The sequence below is a fragment of the Phoca vitulina genome, unplaced genomic scaffold, assembly GCF_004348235.1.
Source record: "Phoca vitulina isolate PV1807 unplaced genomic scaffold, GSC_HSeal_1.0 scaffold7, whole genome shotgun sequence".
NCBI lineage: Eukaryota > Metazoa > Chordata > Mammalia > Carnivora > Phocidae > Phoca > Phoca vitulina.
Window position 1 is genome coordinate 31,107,292 of NW_022589710.1, and position 17,948 is coordinate 31,125,239.

General features: G+C 38.0%; 1 long non-coding RNA gene across 2 annotated transcripts; it reads right to left on the reverse strand.

The window, feature by feature from the left end:
* Window positions 1-247: 247 nt before the first annotated feature.
* LOC116633013 lies at window positions 248-17,699 on the reverse strand. 2 transcript variants are annotated; one of them, XR_004299547.1, is made up of 4 exons: window positions 17,431-17,699; window positions 16,481-16,529; window positions 14,113-14,195; window positions 248-487 (listed from the first exon to the last, which is right to left on the reverse strand). It is a non-coding gene; the product is annotated as an uncharacterized LOC116633013 (long non-coding RNA). The 2 variants fall into 2 exon arrangements; XR_004299548.1 differs by lacking the exon at window positions 248-487 and adding an exon at window positions 11,441-11,476.
* Between the last annotated feature and the right edge of the window lie 249 nt (window positions 17,700-17,948).

Here is a 17,948-nt window from a genome sequence, read left to right on the forward strand (position 1 = left end):
GGGGAGCCTGCTTCTCCCTCTGCCTGCTGCTCTGCCTGCTTGTGCTCTCTCTCTCTCAGAAATAAAATCTTAAAAAAAAAAAAGACTACAAATTTATTTTCAGAAAAGGTAACAGAACCAGGGTGCCTGGGTGGCTCAGTCAGTTAAGCATCTGCTTTCAGCTCAGGTCATGATCTCAGGGTCCCGGGATCAAGCCCTGCATCTAGCTGTGAACAGGGACCCTGCTTCTCCCTTTCCTCCCTGCTTGTGTTCTCTCTTGCTATCCTCTCTCAAGTAAGTAAATAAAAATCTTAAAAAAAAAAAAAAAAAATCCAGTACCTTATTACTGTAAACCTTCTTGGTATTACCTAAAAAGAGAAATAAAAAATGTTTTAAAGAACAAAGTTTTGGTTCAGAGATTACAAATAATAAAATATATTTAGACTATTAAAGCACTTATCTGATAAGCCTATCCATTTGCTTCTATTTCCATCATTCATAAAGGGACCTGAAAAATAAATGACAAAAATCAAGCTGTAGGTCATCAATATGTTTTGCACTTCAAATTAAGATTAAAAATTAATATTTTCTTCTCATTTTGTAAAAACACCCACTTATCCAGATGCTATTAAGAAACTAGAGAAAATCCACAAATGAAAATCAAATCTTAATATAGAACACTCAATCAGATATTTCTCTATTGAATTCCTGACCTTTGGAAATGGAACCCAGACTTGATCTCTATTTTTACTTTCCTGCGCTCTACCATTACCCATATTGTATTTGCAATGCCTAGATTATTAGGTGGTTTTTCTTAAGAACTTGTACCACCTGCCAAAGAAAGCTTTCTAAAATGATTGTCAGATTTCTGCCTCTCAGTCCTTTATGTGTTTCCCATAAAAGTTGTCAAACTATTTTTTTATTTTTTTGAATTTTTTTTAAAGATTTTATTTATTTGACAGAGAAAGTCACAGCGAGAGAGGGAAGACAAGCAGGGAGAATGGGAGAGGGAAAAGCAGGCCTCCCGCGGAGCAGGGAGCCCGATGCGGGGCTTGATCCCAGAACCCTGGGATCATGACCCGAGCAGAAGGCAGACGCTTAACGACTGAGCCACCCAGGCGCCCCAAACTATTTTCTTTTTAAAAAGGGAACTCCAAAACATGAAGTGTGTATGAGTGCAGCTATTCTTAATCCCAACCAAGTAAAGCCTTTGTTCTACCACTGTCATGTGTATGCATCCATTATGGTGCTCACCGTAATAAATTAAGAGTACACCCCCTTCCCTGCCCATGAAGTTGTTTGAGAAATCATCTTTGTATCTCCACTGGGTGTGAGCAGCCACACAGTAGGCATTCAAACGCTTAAAGGTACAAATTTTTAAAAAATGAAGTAATTTATAATAAATAATTGAAATTAAAATAATCCTAGTTAACTGGAAGATAAGGCATACTATTTAAAAACACTGAGGGGAGCTTAGGTGGCTCAGTCAGTTAAGCACCAACTCTTGATTTCGGCTCAGGTCATGATCCTCTGGGTCTTGAGATCAAGTTCTGCACTGGGCCCCCTGCTGAGAGTGGAGCTTGTTTAAGATCCTCTTTCTCCCTCTGCCCCCCTCTCTCTCTCAAACACTGGATCACAACTGTATTCATTGTGGGCTTCTAATGATGAACATGGTTTATGATCTGGGACAGCTCTGGAAATCCCAAGCTCAGAAAATATATAAACTCTGGGGGATTAATTTTTTTTAATAGAAGCACTATTGTAATAGTTTTCTTAATAAAAGAAGGGCTTCTCTGCTACCACTAATCACAACAGCTTCAGAATAAGAAAATTAACATCCTAATTAAAACCAGGATAGCAGTTTAAAGCCCATGTCAGTTTCAAATGAGCTTTGCCATATAATAGTGTCACCTTTGGTAAGTTAATTTCCTCATCTATAAAGTAAGGATTATGTACCATTTAAAATGGCATCAAAAACAGGAATACTTAGGTAGAAATTTAAATTTGTGTAAGACTTAATGTAGAAAATTATAAAATACTGGTGATATCAACAATGAACTACATAAACTTATTAGAAGATTCAGTATTGTCAATTTTCCCTAACCTGATCTCTAGATATGATGTAAAACCCAGTTTGCAAGAGGCTCTTTTTTTTTGGGGGGGGGGTAGGAAATCAACAAGCTGTTTCTAAAATTTATACGGGAAAAGGAATTAGAATAGCCCAAACAATTTTGAATAAGAAGACAAGGCCCACACCACCTGGTCTGAACACTTACTATAAAGTTCATGTAATAGATATTAATGGAACAGAGGAAGTCTAAAAAGAGACTCACAATAATGGTCAATTAACAAAAGTGAAAAAGTGAATCAGTGGAGAAGGATAGTGCTTTTTGACAAATGGTGCCGGGACAACTGGACATCCACATGCAAAAATAAACACCAAAAACCAAATCGTAAGTTGTACCAAATACATAAGTCAAAGTGATCATACACCAAAACGTACCTCAACCAGAACTTTCTAGGAAGAAAACAAGATCTCTGAGACTGTTTTAAAAAAGGGTTCTCAGATACCATACCAAAAACATGATACATAAATACTCAATTTCACCACAATTGAAAGCTGCTGCTCTGCTCTCCTAAAAACAATGAAAAAAACAAACTGTAAGGGGAAAATATTTGCAAATCACCTGACACAGGACATGTGTCCAGAATGTATAAAGAACTCTCAAAATTCCAACAATAAGAAAACAATCCAAAAATGGGCAAATATTGGGGGCACCTGGGTGGCTCAAAGTGTCCCACTCTTTTTTTTTTTAAAGATTTTATTTCTTTATTTGACAGAGAGAGACACAGCGAGAGAGGGAGCACAAGCAGGGGTAGTGGGAGAGGGAGAAGCAGACTTCCCGCCAAGCAGGAGCCCGATGCGGGGCTCAATCCCAGGACCCTGGGATCATGACCTGAGCCGAAGGCAGACGCTTAACGACTGAGCCACCCAGGCGCCCCTGTCCCACTCTTGATTTCCGCTCAGGTCATGATCTTGGGATTGTGAGACTGAGCCCCCTGTGGGCTCCAGTGCTTAAGATTCTCCCTCTCCCTCTAAAAACAAAACAAAAATGGGCAAATATTTGAACAGACAATTCAAATAAACAAAACTAAGTATCTTCTTAAACTATACCACCCCTTTCAAGAGGTAACCACCATATTTCTATGTATCCTTCCACTCCATAAACACCCAACTCTTATTTTTTTAATTTTTTATAGATTGTATTTATTTTACAGAGAGAATTGAGAGCACAAGCAAGGGGGAGCAGTAGAAGGAGAGGGAGAAGCAGGCTCCTGATGCAGGGCTCATTCCCAGGACCCTGGGATCATGACCTGAGCCGAAGGCAGATGCTTAACCATCTGAGCCACCCAGGCGCCCCAAACACCCAACTCTTTTAAAAAGTAAAAGCCGGTGTACTGTGGTTAATACATAAAAGTTGTTGAATAGCAAGGGTCCTTACACATCTTGAGTTTGTGTTTGAAGTGTATGATTTGAACTTTGATTTTCATTATGTGGAAACACAATTTTAGGAAGATTCATTTAAATAGGGAGTTCAACTAATAATCCATATGGGAAAGGGAATTATTAAAAACTTTTAACCAGGAAAAGCCAACAAGGCTTCAAGACCAATGTATGCTGAGAGGATTATTCTTAAGACATCACCAAGAACAGGCGCTTGGATGGCTCAGTCAGCTAAGTGTCCCACTCTTGGTCGCAGCTCAGGTCATGATCTCGTGGTCATGGAGTGGAGCCCCAGGGCTCTGTGCTCAGGGCACAGAGTCTGCTTCAGATTCTCTCTCCCTCTTCCTCCCTCTCCAACAAATAAGATCTTAAAAAAAAAAAAAGCATCAAGGAAATACTAATAATTTAGAGAAAGTGAAATGGTATACAAGAACTGGAGGCATAAAGACAATAACCTATCACCTTTAGTAGACGGGCTGGTTTGAGTCAGTAGCAACCAAGTGATAACAAGATTGAATAAAAACATCTGGATGCCTATAATGTATCATATTGCCAGAAAAGATTAAATATAAACAAGTTAAATAAGATACATTCTTTACCCAGTGGGGAAAACATTTAAAAATCATTAGCAAGGTACAGGTTTCCCCTGCCGTCTAGAAAAGTAGAAGTAGAAGGTTCCTATGAAACCTTTCATAAGCCAAAATGGCATCAAGTCAAGAAATTACAATTTATATTGAAAAATTTTTGAGCATTCCCAAACCCCAAAAATAACCTTTCTTAATCCTTTCTGACACTTTAGCATGCACCTTGCTAACAGATGCACAAAATATATGGAGATAAAAGGCAGAAGCTCACAGACACATTCAAAGGTACGGCGGCTTGATGCAGAGTGTAGTTGTCAGGGAAGGAGCCTTGCACTGCCACTCGCCCTGCCAGGGTGCATGCTAACAGCTTGCTGCAAAACACACTCAACAATTTTTGCTTTCTGCCTTTTTTTGATAAAAGTGAAAATCTTCTTTAGGCTTCTTTTGGTAGCACTAACAGGTACCAATGTAGGTCTTTTGGTAAAAAAGAAGTACGGGGCGCCTGGGTGGCTCAACTGGTTAAGGGTCTGCCCTTGGCTCAGGTCATGATACCGAGGTCCTGAGACTGGCTGGCATTGGGCTCCCTGCTAAGCAGGGAGCCTGATTCTCCCTCTCCCAGCCCCCCAGCTCAGGCTTAATAAAATCTTAAAAAAAAAGAAGTAGCATAATGAACTTTTGTGGGGTTTGTTTTTTAAAGATTTTATTTTTGGGGGTGCCTGGGTGGCTCAGTCGTTAAGTGTCTGCCTTCGGCTCAGGTCATGATCCCAGTGTCCTAGGATCGAGCCCCACATCGGGTTTCCTGCTCAGCAGAGAGCCTGCTTCTCCCTCTCCCACTCCCCCTGCTTGTGTTCCCTCTCCTGCTGTCTCTCTCTCTGTCAAATAAATAAATAAAATCTTAAAAAAAAAAAAAAGATTTTATTTTTAAGTAATCTCTACACCCAATGTGGGGCTCAAACTTACAAACCGTGAGATCAAGAGATGTATGCTCTACCAACTGAGACAGGCAGGTGCCCCATGTGTGCATGTTTTAATATGAATACATATACTGTGTGTAATACACACACACACTGAACTTCAAATGTGTACTTTGGGAAGGGGGAGGAAGATAAATTCTGATAAACAAGGAAGGGAATCTAGGACAGTTTCCTAGAGATCTGGTGGATGAGATCTCCAATCAGTGAATTTAGGAGAAAAACTATAGATGTCAATAATTAGCAGAAAAAAACTTCTGAGATGCCAATAATTGAAACAAAGTAAAAAGGCTAATCTATATAAGACTATGAGGAAGAGAATCTAGATGACAGTGGGAATGCATAACGGTTTTTCCATCCGATTCAAAGAACTAAGAATTCTCCACAGATCTGAATTTACAAGGTCTGACGTGAGGCCCAGGATTTGGATTTTGAACAAGTATCTGGTGTGATGCTTGTGAATACACTAAAATGTGAGAATCACTGATTTGGATTTAGTAAAAGGAGAACATAACAGAGACAGTTAAAGGGTTTCAAGAGATGAGATTTCTGTTATAAAGCAAAATGGAGAATGAAGCTGTAGGGCATGATGGTTATTGATGAAAACTTTTTTTCCCTGGATTTTAGAGAAACACAGGTCTTAGAAATAGGAACACATACCTAGACGATGAAAAGGGAAGTTTCTGGTAGAAACTTTATAGTAGATGGTTTCAAATATCTCATGATTTGGTATCAGTTTCCTGAACTTTCCAACATGAGGGTGGACAAAAAGCATAAATGCACAGGGATTAAACAGCATTTTCTTATTTTACTGACAGGTCAAGAAAGAGAAACAAAGCTCTGACTTAAGGAAGATCAGGTCAATTTTGTCAAAGAAAATTTTATAGAACTTGGTTCCACACGGCAAAAGAACCTTAATACAAGATTCCCTTACCAGCGATATGAGGGGATTCCGGTTTACACTGAAAGTATGTTCCACTAACACATTCTATTAACACCTAATTAGAAGTTCATTTCACAGGAGAAAAAAGTAACAGACAGAGGTGCCTGGCTGGCTCAGTTGGAGGAGCATGTAACTTTTGATCTCAGGGTCCTGAGGTCCAGCCCCAGGTTGGGTGTAGATTACTTAAATAAATTAAAAAAAAAAAAAAAAGTAACAGATAATTAATCCCGTATAACTAAATGTTCTATTTACTATTTCAGTTGCAAAAGAATTCTTAAAATCATTTTACTGCAAACTCTTCCTCCAAAGATATTCAATATTCACAATGTAGCCAATTTCTATTTGAATCACCACTGACCTTTTACCTGTCCCTACTGAAAAAGGAGTAAATGTGTGGCTGAATGGAAGTTTTTCGATATTTCTAGAGGAAAAGTCTACTAGAAATGAACATAGATCCTTCCTTTGCAGGCAATATAATGATTGATTCACTAACTGAAATACATTTGACATGGAAAGCCTAAAGGCAAGCCACAAAGTTGGCAAGTCATGCACTAATTATTTCTGACAACAAAAAGTTTCTTTTCCTTCCTGTCAACCCTCTCTTCCAGGATATAAAGCCAAATGAAGCTTTCTGACAAATGACTTCACTTGTAAACACGATGTGCCATCTTCTCATCCCCACCCCATCTAGATATCTGGACATCTTCCAAACTGAAATTCAGGAGAGATGCTTTAAACATGAAACTCAGGCTCGTCTACTCTAAATCCATTCTTTCCCCTATATGGAAATCTGACAAAACAGAAGTACTTGGCAGCATATAGGAGCAAGTTCTGTAGCTTACATATTTACTGGTTAACAAACTATTTTTTCGTGACTGTGTAATAAAATGCAGAACTTCACATATAAGAGGAAAACAAAAAATTTGCCTTGATTACCAAGGTTCCCTTGGCAATTTAAAGGTCTTAAGGACAATTATCACGCAGTTCACTGAGGAATAAGAAACGGGAAGATGGCTTTTATTTCTGTTATATTCTTTCAAATCCACCCCCCCAATCCTGTCTGACCAAGATCTAAGCCACCAAAATTATACAAACACTGGAGGCAATTTTAGGACTACACATAAAACTAAGAAACAAATATTAAAAGGAAAAAAAAATAAGATTTTTGGTTTGGTTTGAGGGAATCAACTTGGGAGAAAAGATTTTGTTTATGCTTCAACAGGATTGGGTAGCCCCAAAGACAAATAAATATAAATCCGTAAGTGGGCCATTAGGATGAACAGACTCAATAACACACCATGAAACATACCATAAGCCACTGAAAAGAAAAAAAGAAAATGAACCCCCCTCCATGACTTCTTTCAGCTGCTCTCTCCATCCTCCCCCAACCCCCACAGCCCAATTCCATTGCTGTTGAAACTAGAAGTATTTCCAGGTAACAATTTCTATCTTGTTCTATCTTAACTTTTAAGCTATCACACTTATGAGTATAGCAGTATATCAAAGTGCCTCGTAAATGTTAGACTAACAAATGATGTAAGGCATTATTACCTAGTCCATTTTTCCCACCCAAAAAGCAGGCTGAGGTCCACAGTAAGACATGAAATCAATTATCAGTCATAATAGGCTTAAAAAAAAAAAAGTGAACTACCAGAGAAAATACTGGAGAACACTGTACTTTCATTTGTTGTGTGTGGTCAGTACACACACATACACAAAATAGAAACTTCACTGTAATGAAATTAGTGATCTTCCTTAGCTATTATTTCAGCTACCTGTCTTAACCAAACAATGAAAGCAATTAGAATGCCTATTAACTAAAACAGTGAGGTAGGTAGGACATTAAAGCTTCTGTCAGAATTTGATCCTATGTGATAGGAATCCCATGGGACAGGAATAGCAGCAACTTCCTTAAGTGATAAAATTATTGGGTCAATACCTGATACATCTGATTCAGATTCTCACAGGCTATTAAAAATCAGTTAACCTTTCAGGGACATATAGATATTAGAAGCACGCTTGGTAATTCTTATTTGAAAAATATGGTGCTGGACTGGAACTCTCAAGTATATTAAGAGCTGTAAGTATCTAGCCCCGTGCCCTTTATCTCTAAAAGCAGATACTCAAGCAGAGTAATGTATCCCAGGTCACAACCAAGGAGAACAGGCTTATGATTAGAACACAGAACATATGGTTTTCAAATCAGTGTTCCTATGTTAAGATGCTTATTCAATCCAACATCCCACTGAACTATTGTAGAAATTCGGAGAATTTTTGAGCTAAGAGTAAATACTTGCCACTTTAGCTTTATGAATGCCTAACATGAGCCTGATATTTTAACTTATCCCATTTCCCACCATTCCCATTTCTTCTAAATCTAGAGGTCAAGACCCTCTCAACATTTCAGTAACTGAGGATCAAGTAAGTGTCCTCATGAAATATCTCACCCAGTTCCTCTTCTGATTACCTCTACTTTCCATGCCTAGAGGCATTATGGTGGTAAGAAAACTGTTACTTGTAAAGTGAGATTACTGATTGAGCCAGGTGGCTTATATGTTCTGTCATTGGCAGCAGATGTATTCTAAGTCCTGGCCAAACTTTTCACAAATTTGGACTACTGTGGATAAGGAAGATTGGTGGGCGGGTGGATCTGTGAAAAATCAGTTACTTAAAAAAACAAAACAAAACCAAACCTCCAATACCTCTGGTGGTTAATTAGATATACCACCTTTTAAAAAACAGCACAAAAACATTCTAATGAAAACCCTTGACCTGTGGACAGTCCCCCTAGTGCTCTACTCCCTATTATGTTCCTGAATCTGACTTAATTCTAAAACCTCAAGTGAGTCATTTTAAGTAACTGATCAGGCAAGATGTTCCTAGTGTACAAACACTGACAAAGCATATTTTTACTGACATGCATTTGTCTATTAAATATCACCTTTTAGATTACTATACATCTTGTAAGCTTTCACTCCACAGCCTAAGTGCCAAGGTTTGCGACAGGTTCTAAACTTACAAAGGTGTATAAGGTACAGTTCTCTGTCTATAAGGATGTCTGAATTTAGTGAAGGGATATCTAAGTGAATAAAAAGCTACAATGTAAGACAGAAAGTGACAGGAATCATGTTAAGAATATATGAAATTCATATGGACAGATGACCTATAGCTGTAGAGGTTATCAACAAAAGTTTCACTTAAAAAGCAGTCTTTGGGGCGCCTGGTGGCTCAGATGGTTAAGCGTCTGCCTTCGGCTCAGGTCATGATCCCAGGGTCCTGGGATCGAGTCCCGCATCGGGCTCCCTGCTCCTTGGGAGCCTGCTTCTCCCTCTGCCTCTCTCTCTCTCTGTCTCTCATGAATAAATAAATAAAATCTTAAAAAAAAAAAAAAGCTGTCTTTGACTATGTGGTGATAGAGGAACATTCTAGATTGTGGGAAAAGCGTGAATAAAAACAAAGACTAGGGAAAACACAGAGTTTGTGCAGGGGAGCCATGATAGTTTTAGTGTGACTGCAAATTAGTTTGGAGAGAGAGGTCTAGAATGCTAGGTCTAGACTGGGAGGTCTAGAATGGGAGGCAGAGTCTAGAAGCTTTATTTCTGTATATAAATATATCATATTCTTTTAAAAGCTGCCAGAGTGACAGTACGTAACAGCATCAGACACACTAACACCACCTAATATCTGATTGCTTCCTAAACACTTGGCATCATTCTAAGCACTTTACATGTATTAACTCATTTAATAGTAATTCCAACATTGTCAGGGCAGTTCTACATATATTATCCCCATTTTACAGATGCGGCAGAGAAGTTAAGAAATTTGTTGTAAACCACCCTTCTCACAAAAAGCCTGGCCACACCTACACATTCTAAAGCTGGAAGTATCTTCTTTGCTATCCCTGAACTGTTTTTAAAAGCTATTATTCTTTTTTTTTTTTTAAGATTTTATTTATTTATTTGACAGAGAGAGACACAGCGAGAGAGGGAACACAAGCAGGGGGAGTGGGAGAGGGAGAAGCAGGCTTCCCGCTGAGCAGAGAGGCCGATGCGGGGCTCGATCCCAGGACCCTGGGATCATCACCTGAGCCGAAGGCAGACACTTAATGACTGAGCCACCCAGGTGCCCCTAAAAGCTATCATTCTAATTGGGGCCCAGAGAAGACCTAAATCCTGTAAGTAGCTCCAATCACTCAATCTTTGAAAAGAAAAAGGTACCAAAGTTAAGGGATTAATAAAAGGAAAGCAATGGAAACATAAAAATAACCACATTCTCATTGCAAACTAAAAATGCTAAAAATGTTATAATGCATAAATGTTTCTGAATGTATTTACTTTTTCCTCAATCTGTAAACAGATTGTTTTGTAACTCAAAGCCAGCACTATGATGGGAAAAATTTTTAAATGCTTATTTAAATGAGATCAAACACAATTTTGATATATGTAACAAAGTGGCTCAAATTTCCTAAGCTCATATCCCAGATGGGTTAAGTTTTATAAAAATGGATTAAAAAGGCAAATCAAAAAGAAAAAGGGAAAAAAATTAATATTATGACTGATAAACTGATATTTAAAAAGCTTGTTTTTTCTAAAATAAAATCGTAACTCTTCCCTTGCTAAAGAGCAGAAAACATAAGATTTTCTAAAGCCCTAAGAAAAAAGGGACCGAGAGAGTTAACTAGTAAAAGTAAGCTCTTCTTCTTGAAGAATACTCAAAAATTAGCCTAATCCATGTTTTCTTTTTTAAGATTTTATTTATTTATTTAACAGAGAGGGAGACACAGCGAGAGAGGGAACACAAGCAGGGGGAGTGGGAGAGGGAGAAGCAGGCTTCCCCGCAGAGCAGGGAGCCCGATGCGGGGCTCGATCCCAGGACCCTGGGATCATGACCTGAGCTGAAGGCAGACGCTTAACGACTGAGCCACCCAGGCGCCCCATCCATGTTTTATTTCTAATTTTTTTTTTTTAAATATTTCTAATTGTTCAAGCCCTTCCTTATCAGTATAAGTGATAAAATAAAAGTGGTTTCCAAAAACAAGACAATTAACATTTTTACTTAGATTTTAGATAAAGACTCTTAGCTAAACATTCATGTTCCACACACATCTGTTACCTCTGTATTTTGTTAAAACAAAATTAAAAGAAAACACACAAAATTTAGTCCACTGAAAAAAAGAGGAGGGGAAGATATTTCACCCCACATACCTGAACACTTTAAAAGCATACATATATTTTGTTAAGATGTTATCTTAAAACTGTATTTTTTTAAATAACGAAGAACTGACCTCTCCCCTTTAGTGTGAGAATCATCTGGCTTCCCTGCACTTATTTTACTTACTAATCCACTTTAACTTTTCAATTTAAGTTGTACTTTATTATTATTTTTTTTTTTAGTTTATTTATTAAGTAATCTCTAAACCCAATGTGGGGCTCAAACTCACCATCCTGAGATCAAGAGTCGCATGCTCTTCTGACTGAGGCAGCCAGGTTGTACTCTAAAGATCAGAAATAAGAAAGCCTTGATAAAAACACTAAAATCTAATGGAAGGATGGAATTAGAATTCAAAATACAGAAAACAATGTAAGGTAGAGCATTTGCCTTGTCCCAGTTAGGGACCTCAAAGGCACTTTGATAAAGAATAAATGCTTACCAGACATTTCAAGCTCTAACTAGCGTGTTTAAAACTGATTTCATTTTCCTTACTAATCAGTGGCCTTTCCTGACCTTCCAAATTTGTTAAAGGTATGAACTATTCCCCCTTCTTTAAAATCTAGAGTGTTTTGTTTTCTTCTTTACCTCTGTAATCAAGTAGAGATCACATGCTGCCAACTCTTTTTCTCCCTCCCCCCCACAATCTCTTGCTCACCTATTCCTTCCTCTTTCTCCAGGTCCTACTTTAGTTTCAAGCATGCTGATGCACTGCAACAGTATCTTTATTTATTTAGCTTTTTAAGATTTAGAGAGAGGGCACTAGAGCAGGAGGAGGGAGGGGGAGAGAGACCCAAGCAGACTCCACAGGAGGAGGGAGGGGGAGAGAGACCCAAGCTGACTCCACACAGAGCCCACCGCAGGGCTCAGAACACTCAGCAGGGCTCAGAACACTTAACAGAATACTTAATCAACTGCAGTGCCCCCACTGCAACAGTATCTTAACTGTCTCTCTACCTCTAATTCCTGTGTCATTTCTTCAGTCACACTGGACACTGTTTCCAAATGATTTTCCAGTAGTACATCTTGGGTACATTGTACCTCTCTATGTCTATTCAAAAACCCTCAAGAAAAATAACTAAAATTAAAAAGGAAGACTGTATGGAAATATATCTGCAGCAAATTACTACTAAATATGTAACAAACTCAAAGAATTAAGAAATAAAATATCAAGACTGCTACATAAATGGCTAGAGATCTTGAAGACAGAACTTGTCTATTACTATGAATCAGTAAGTGAAATTACAGAAAAAGGTCCCACTTCACTAGTTAACAACAAAAATACTACAAAGAAAAGGAGAGCTCAACATATTATGCACCAATTAAATTAGCAAAAATGATTATAATTATAGGCTACCCAATGCTGACAGCTAAACTTAGGGAGGGACAATTAATCCTAAAAGAACGGTCCAAAAGACAGAAGATACTGTATGCACATAGATGATAATTATAACACAATACTGAAAAACCAGAAACCCAAAAGGTCAAGCAACGGAAGAATGAAGTTGAAACAGTTTGATGAAGTATCTTCAGACATTAAAATTATAACAGGGACTGTGTAGTCACATTGAATGCTTATTACAATGTTAAAGGAACAAAGAAAAATAAAAGTTCATCTAATTATAAAGGAAAAATATGCATACGAACAAGGAAGACGGAAATTTTAAAAATCTGATGTTAGAGCGGGATTAAAAGTGATTTTTTTTTTTTAGTTCCACTTTGGTTTGTAAAATTTGAGAACAGAACAATAATAATTTTCATTTCCTGCTCAATCCCAGCTTTCAAGGCCCTCTCAAGGTTCCCAAACCTGTATAGACGACAAGCATCCCATATAATTCCTGATGTGCAGCTAATTCTAGAAATGTTGATAAATTGGCCTCACGCAATTTTCCCCTTGTAATCTTTAGTCACCCATCTTCTCCAAACTGGTTTATTTACTACCCCAAACATAGCTTTCTTCATATAACTGAATTCTTGATCACAACTTTCCATCCACTAAGAAAGTCTAAGATTGCCCCTTCTTCTAATTTTACAAATTATATCTCACTAACCTTGAAAATCCTTCAATGATCACTAAGTAAATTTCTTCTTGTTCTGCATTATAAAACAATGCGGCTTGGGGCACCTGGGTGGCTCAGTTGGTTAAGTGTCTGACTCTTATTCTGGTTCAGGTCATGATCTCAGGGTTGTGAGATAGAGCCCTATATCGGGCTCTGTGCTGGGCATGGAGCTTGCTTGCCTGCTTAAGATTCTCTCTCTTCCTCTGCCTCTAATCCTCCCTCAAAAAGAACCCAAACAAACAAGAAAAAAACCCAAAACTACAATTTGGCTTTTAAAAAACAATTAGATCTGATTGTATACTGAACTTTGACAAATCTATTATTCTCGTAAGCCATGATTTAAATCTTTAAAAACGTACCTAAATTGAATCTTTTGAAATAACTATATTAACTTTCCGTGTTTAATTATGTTTTCTTTTATTAACAATAAGCTCCTTGAACATAGATCCTTGCCATGTAGAAACACCACCAGATACCTAGATCAGCTTGAATCCAAATCCTAAAATACGACGTCACTCTAGTTTGAATTATATGTGGAAAAACCCCAGTCATCTATGCCTCCAGGTGGCCATAAAAATCAGCAGTGACACCTAATAGGGCAAAAAGACTACAGGGATTGCAAAGATTGCTTTGTTAACAAATAAGCAAATTATGTAACTTTCCAAAAAATAACGAAACTATTAGGAGAGCAGGTACATTCAACACAGCAATCTGTTCTATTTCTCAACATAGACATTTACAGAAACTGTACAGCGGAACAAATTCGATCATTTTTCAAGATACATGTATACGTGACATACATACATAAAATAGCAACAGCTGATCTTAATTACTAAATAAAAGGTAAAGTAAAACTACATACCAGAAATACAATTTTCAATAGCAGATCCAGGTCTTTTAAAACTGGAACATATTCCTTCATTTTCCCACAAAATGAGCTTTATTCTAAAAGACAAAGACTTCCTTTAGTTTTGAGTATGCCACAGTCCTCAGAACATAGACTATTTTATAATCTCCTTAAAAAACAAAGAAACAAAAACTTCACTTCTAAACACTTTTACTGATGAGATCCCTGTATGTCAACTACTTTAACATGGGCTCAAAAAAAATCAGGAAAATGTTCAATGTTCCGTGATTAAAAATCCAGAAATGGGAACCACATGAATGGATAAACTAATCCATAGGAATGTTCTAATTTTGAGATTTCAGTGTAAAATACTACCTTAAGAAGCTAATTACATAGCTTCATTTGAAGCCTTGACCAAATAAATAAAGCATTCTGCTTTCAAAATAGCTTTTCATCATTGACACACCATTAAAAATTTTGGTGATTTTGATTTTGTAGGGAACATTATTCTATTAGTTTGGGCTCATTGAAATAGGTTACGAAAAACAAATCTATCATAATGAATTTTCTCTCATTAATACCTAAAAGATGGTCTAGTGACTGTTCAGTTAATATTCATCTACAGTCACCTTCCATTAATATATCTAAAATCCTCAAGAATTCTCAATGGACTCTCTAAATCTGTATTACATTAGCAATTACAAATCAATATTAAAACAAGTATTTGGATCATTATAAGAATTTTGAAGGCTAAGATAGCATCATCTGTAGAACACTACAAGTTCTTAGAAAAGTATTACTGTTAAAGAAAACATTAAGTTGGTTTATTTCACATATTTTACAAGAGTGCATACAGGTTCATAACAAACACTGACAAAGCACCTATCATGTATCAGGTAGGGAAACATAACAGTGATAAAAATCTCAGTTGCTGACCTCTGGGAGTGGAGTCTCAAATAAAGAGCCTAACAACTGCAAAACAGTTGATGAGAGACAATATAAAGGGTACTATGAGGGTACAAAAGCACCATGAGAATGCACATAAAGATGGAAAACTTTAAGGAAAGCTACGAGGAAACATAAAATAAACTCACTCACTATACCATAAAAACAGTATTTGTTTTTAGTATCCTCTAAATGTCACTTCTGTGTAGCAAAATATTCCACTATACAAATACCTAACTAGAGTCAAAAATATATTAAATTTAAGAAATCACTTGTAAGGTCCAATAAAAATTCTCAGAATTATTTTACAGTATGTGTGACTTAAAAATTATAATTCTACTTGAATAAAGAGACCCAGGAGAGAAAATTAAAAAATAAAGCAAAAGAAAAAAACAGAAAAAATAGGAGGGAAAAGGAAAAAGGACAGCAAAAAATATAAGTGCAGTAAGAACAAAGCTTTCTGATGGACAATTGTACAAAGACTAAAGCCTTAAATATATAATCCTTTTGGTCTTATATTTCCATTTCTAGGAGTTTATTCCAAATAATCAGGAATGTACAGGATGCCTAGGTATTTTAGCCACAGACGACAGTTCTCAGGCAAAATCTCTTGTAAAACATGCACAAGGATACCAAACATTACATTGCTATTATAGAAAAATTAAGGTATCAGATTATATAAAGTATGGTACATCTATCCTATAGAACACTATGCAACCATGAAAAATGCTTTATGGGCAAAATGTTTCCCATGTTCCCAGTATTTTCCATAAAGAAGAAAACATGAGTGACAAAATGAGCACAGCTAGAATGACCTTTATTTTATAAAGCAAAGCTGATGAAAACGAGAAACCCCTCTGCATTATATGTAACTACAGTATAAACTGTAATTACCTTTTGGTGGAAGGAATACAAGAGATTTTTGTTTTCTTCTTTTGGCTTTTTAGTAATTTCCCAATGCCCACTGACATGCATTATTTGGATCAGATAGTACTTTTAAGTTGGGTAGTGGAATTATAGATGATTACCCCCTGGACAGTTTAGCAGTATTGTATTGTTTTACTATTTTACTAAGAAAAAATAAATCACTTCCCTTTTAAACTTTTACTGACATATCTTTTCTACACCCTAAAATTTTTTAGTAAGGAAAAAAATCCTGAAAATGTTCATATTATTCTGTGATAAAAATATTAAATAAATGGGAACTACATGAATGGATAAATTCATAAGTATGTGCTAAATTTGAGATTTCATTCTACAAGATCACATCAGGAAGCTAATTATACAGATTCATTTGAACCCCTGACCAAACCAAGCTTCTTTCAATGACTGTTCTTCCATTTTCGCTATTTATGGCTCTATTGGTACACAGCACTGGTCCATAAAAACTTTTCCAGTCTACCCAATTCTAAAGATTTTTACAGAAATTATAACTCACCTCAGTAATACTTAGGATATGTCACTGAAAGTCGTTTTCTTCAGACCAACTGCCAAAAAAACCCCAAGAAGTTATTAAATCACACAATCGTTTCTAGTCTGGAGACCCATCAATACAGCAACAGGGTTCAAAAGAGAAGTATTAGGAGCATAATTTTAAGCAGCTATCCAGACCAGTGTGCCTAGGTCACTCAAAAATACCTACAGTCCACCTTCTTAAGTAATTGAGAAAAATCACTGCTATGAATGAAAATTTTAGTTATTCTGAGTAAATTTAATCAACGTGGATTTTCGACGATATTTCACATTTTTTTATTTCATTCTTTAAAACAACTTGCCAATTCAAACTCCACTTCCACCATTTCAAATGTGTTTTTTTAAACAGAACACAAAGATTCTGCTAAAGGTACAAAATCAATGGCTGCCCCGAACAAACTTCCTATCGGGGAGGTCCTCTTATTTAAGGTGTTTTCAGTCCCTACAAAACCACTATTTCCTTTCAGAGTAGCATCAGCCCCGTGCCGAAAGGCACAGCCGCCTACCTAAGGTTAGAGTAGCAGAGTCTGGGCTAGCCAGTGAACTCCCCACCCTGCAGCTTTCTGCAGGTTGCTCAACGCTTAATCGTGTTGAGCAGCACGCGGAAATCTCTCCCCACGCAGATGGGTCTAAACACCTTGCCTTTCCCCGCGTTAATTAAGGAGGCGCCCACAGCGGGTGGCACTTGGATGGACGATATGACAAGTTCCCGAAACGCACTTCCAAAGGGAGGAAGAACTGATCGGAGAGGAGACTCCAGAAAATCTCTGGAGAGCCATGCAAAGGACCCGCCCGGAGAAAGAGACCTGCACATCTCCTCCGCCCCTTTCTCTCTCGCGGCGGGAGAGGAAGCCTCGCCCCTTTCATCCCCCCCCCCCCCCCCCGACTCCCCACCCCGCCGCAGGGAGACCTCACTTTGCCATGGCCGCCGCGCGGCCCGTCCACTTCCGGTGCCGGTGCCGCTAAAGCTGCGCCATCCCCCAGTCACTCGGACAACCACAGCTTCCAACCGACCTTTTTGACAAGTCCGCGACTCCTCCGACCTTCACTAGGTGCTGTCCTGGAGTGAACGGCGGATAGGTGCCGCACTAAAATGAATCTATGGGATAAAGCCTCGGCTCTCCTCTCGCCAGAAACATAAAAAAGCGATAGAGCTGCGACCACCACCGCTCAGACAAAATGGCGCCGAGAAGCCGGTTTAGCGCAGGCGCCTTGGAAAGACCCTGCCCCGCCCCCGTGCAAATCCTGGCTGCAGCTCCGGGTTCGGTTTCCATGGGACACTTCGCCGCCAATCCTCGTGCCGAACTGCTCTTCCTGACCCCTCAATTTACCAATCAGTGTTCAGTCAAGCACATCCGGAGTCGCCTCAACCAATCATTTTTCAGGACCTGATTTCTCAATACCCGATTCTCCAGTAACGTTAGCCTTCGGAG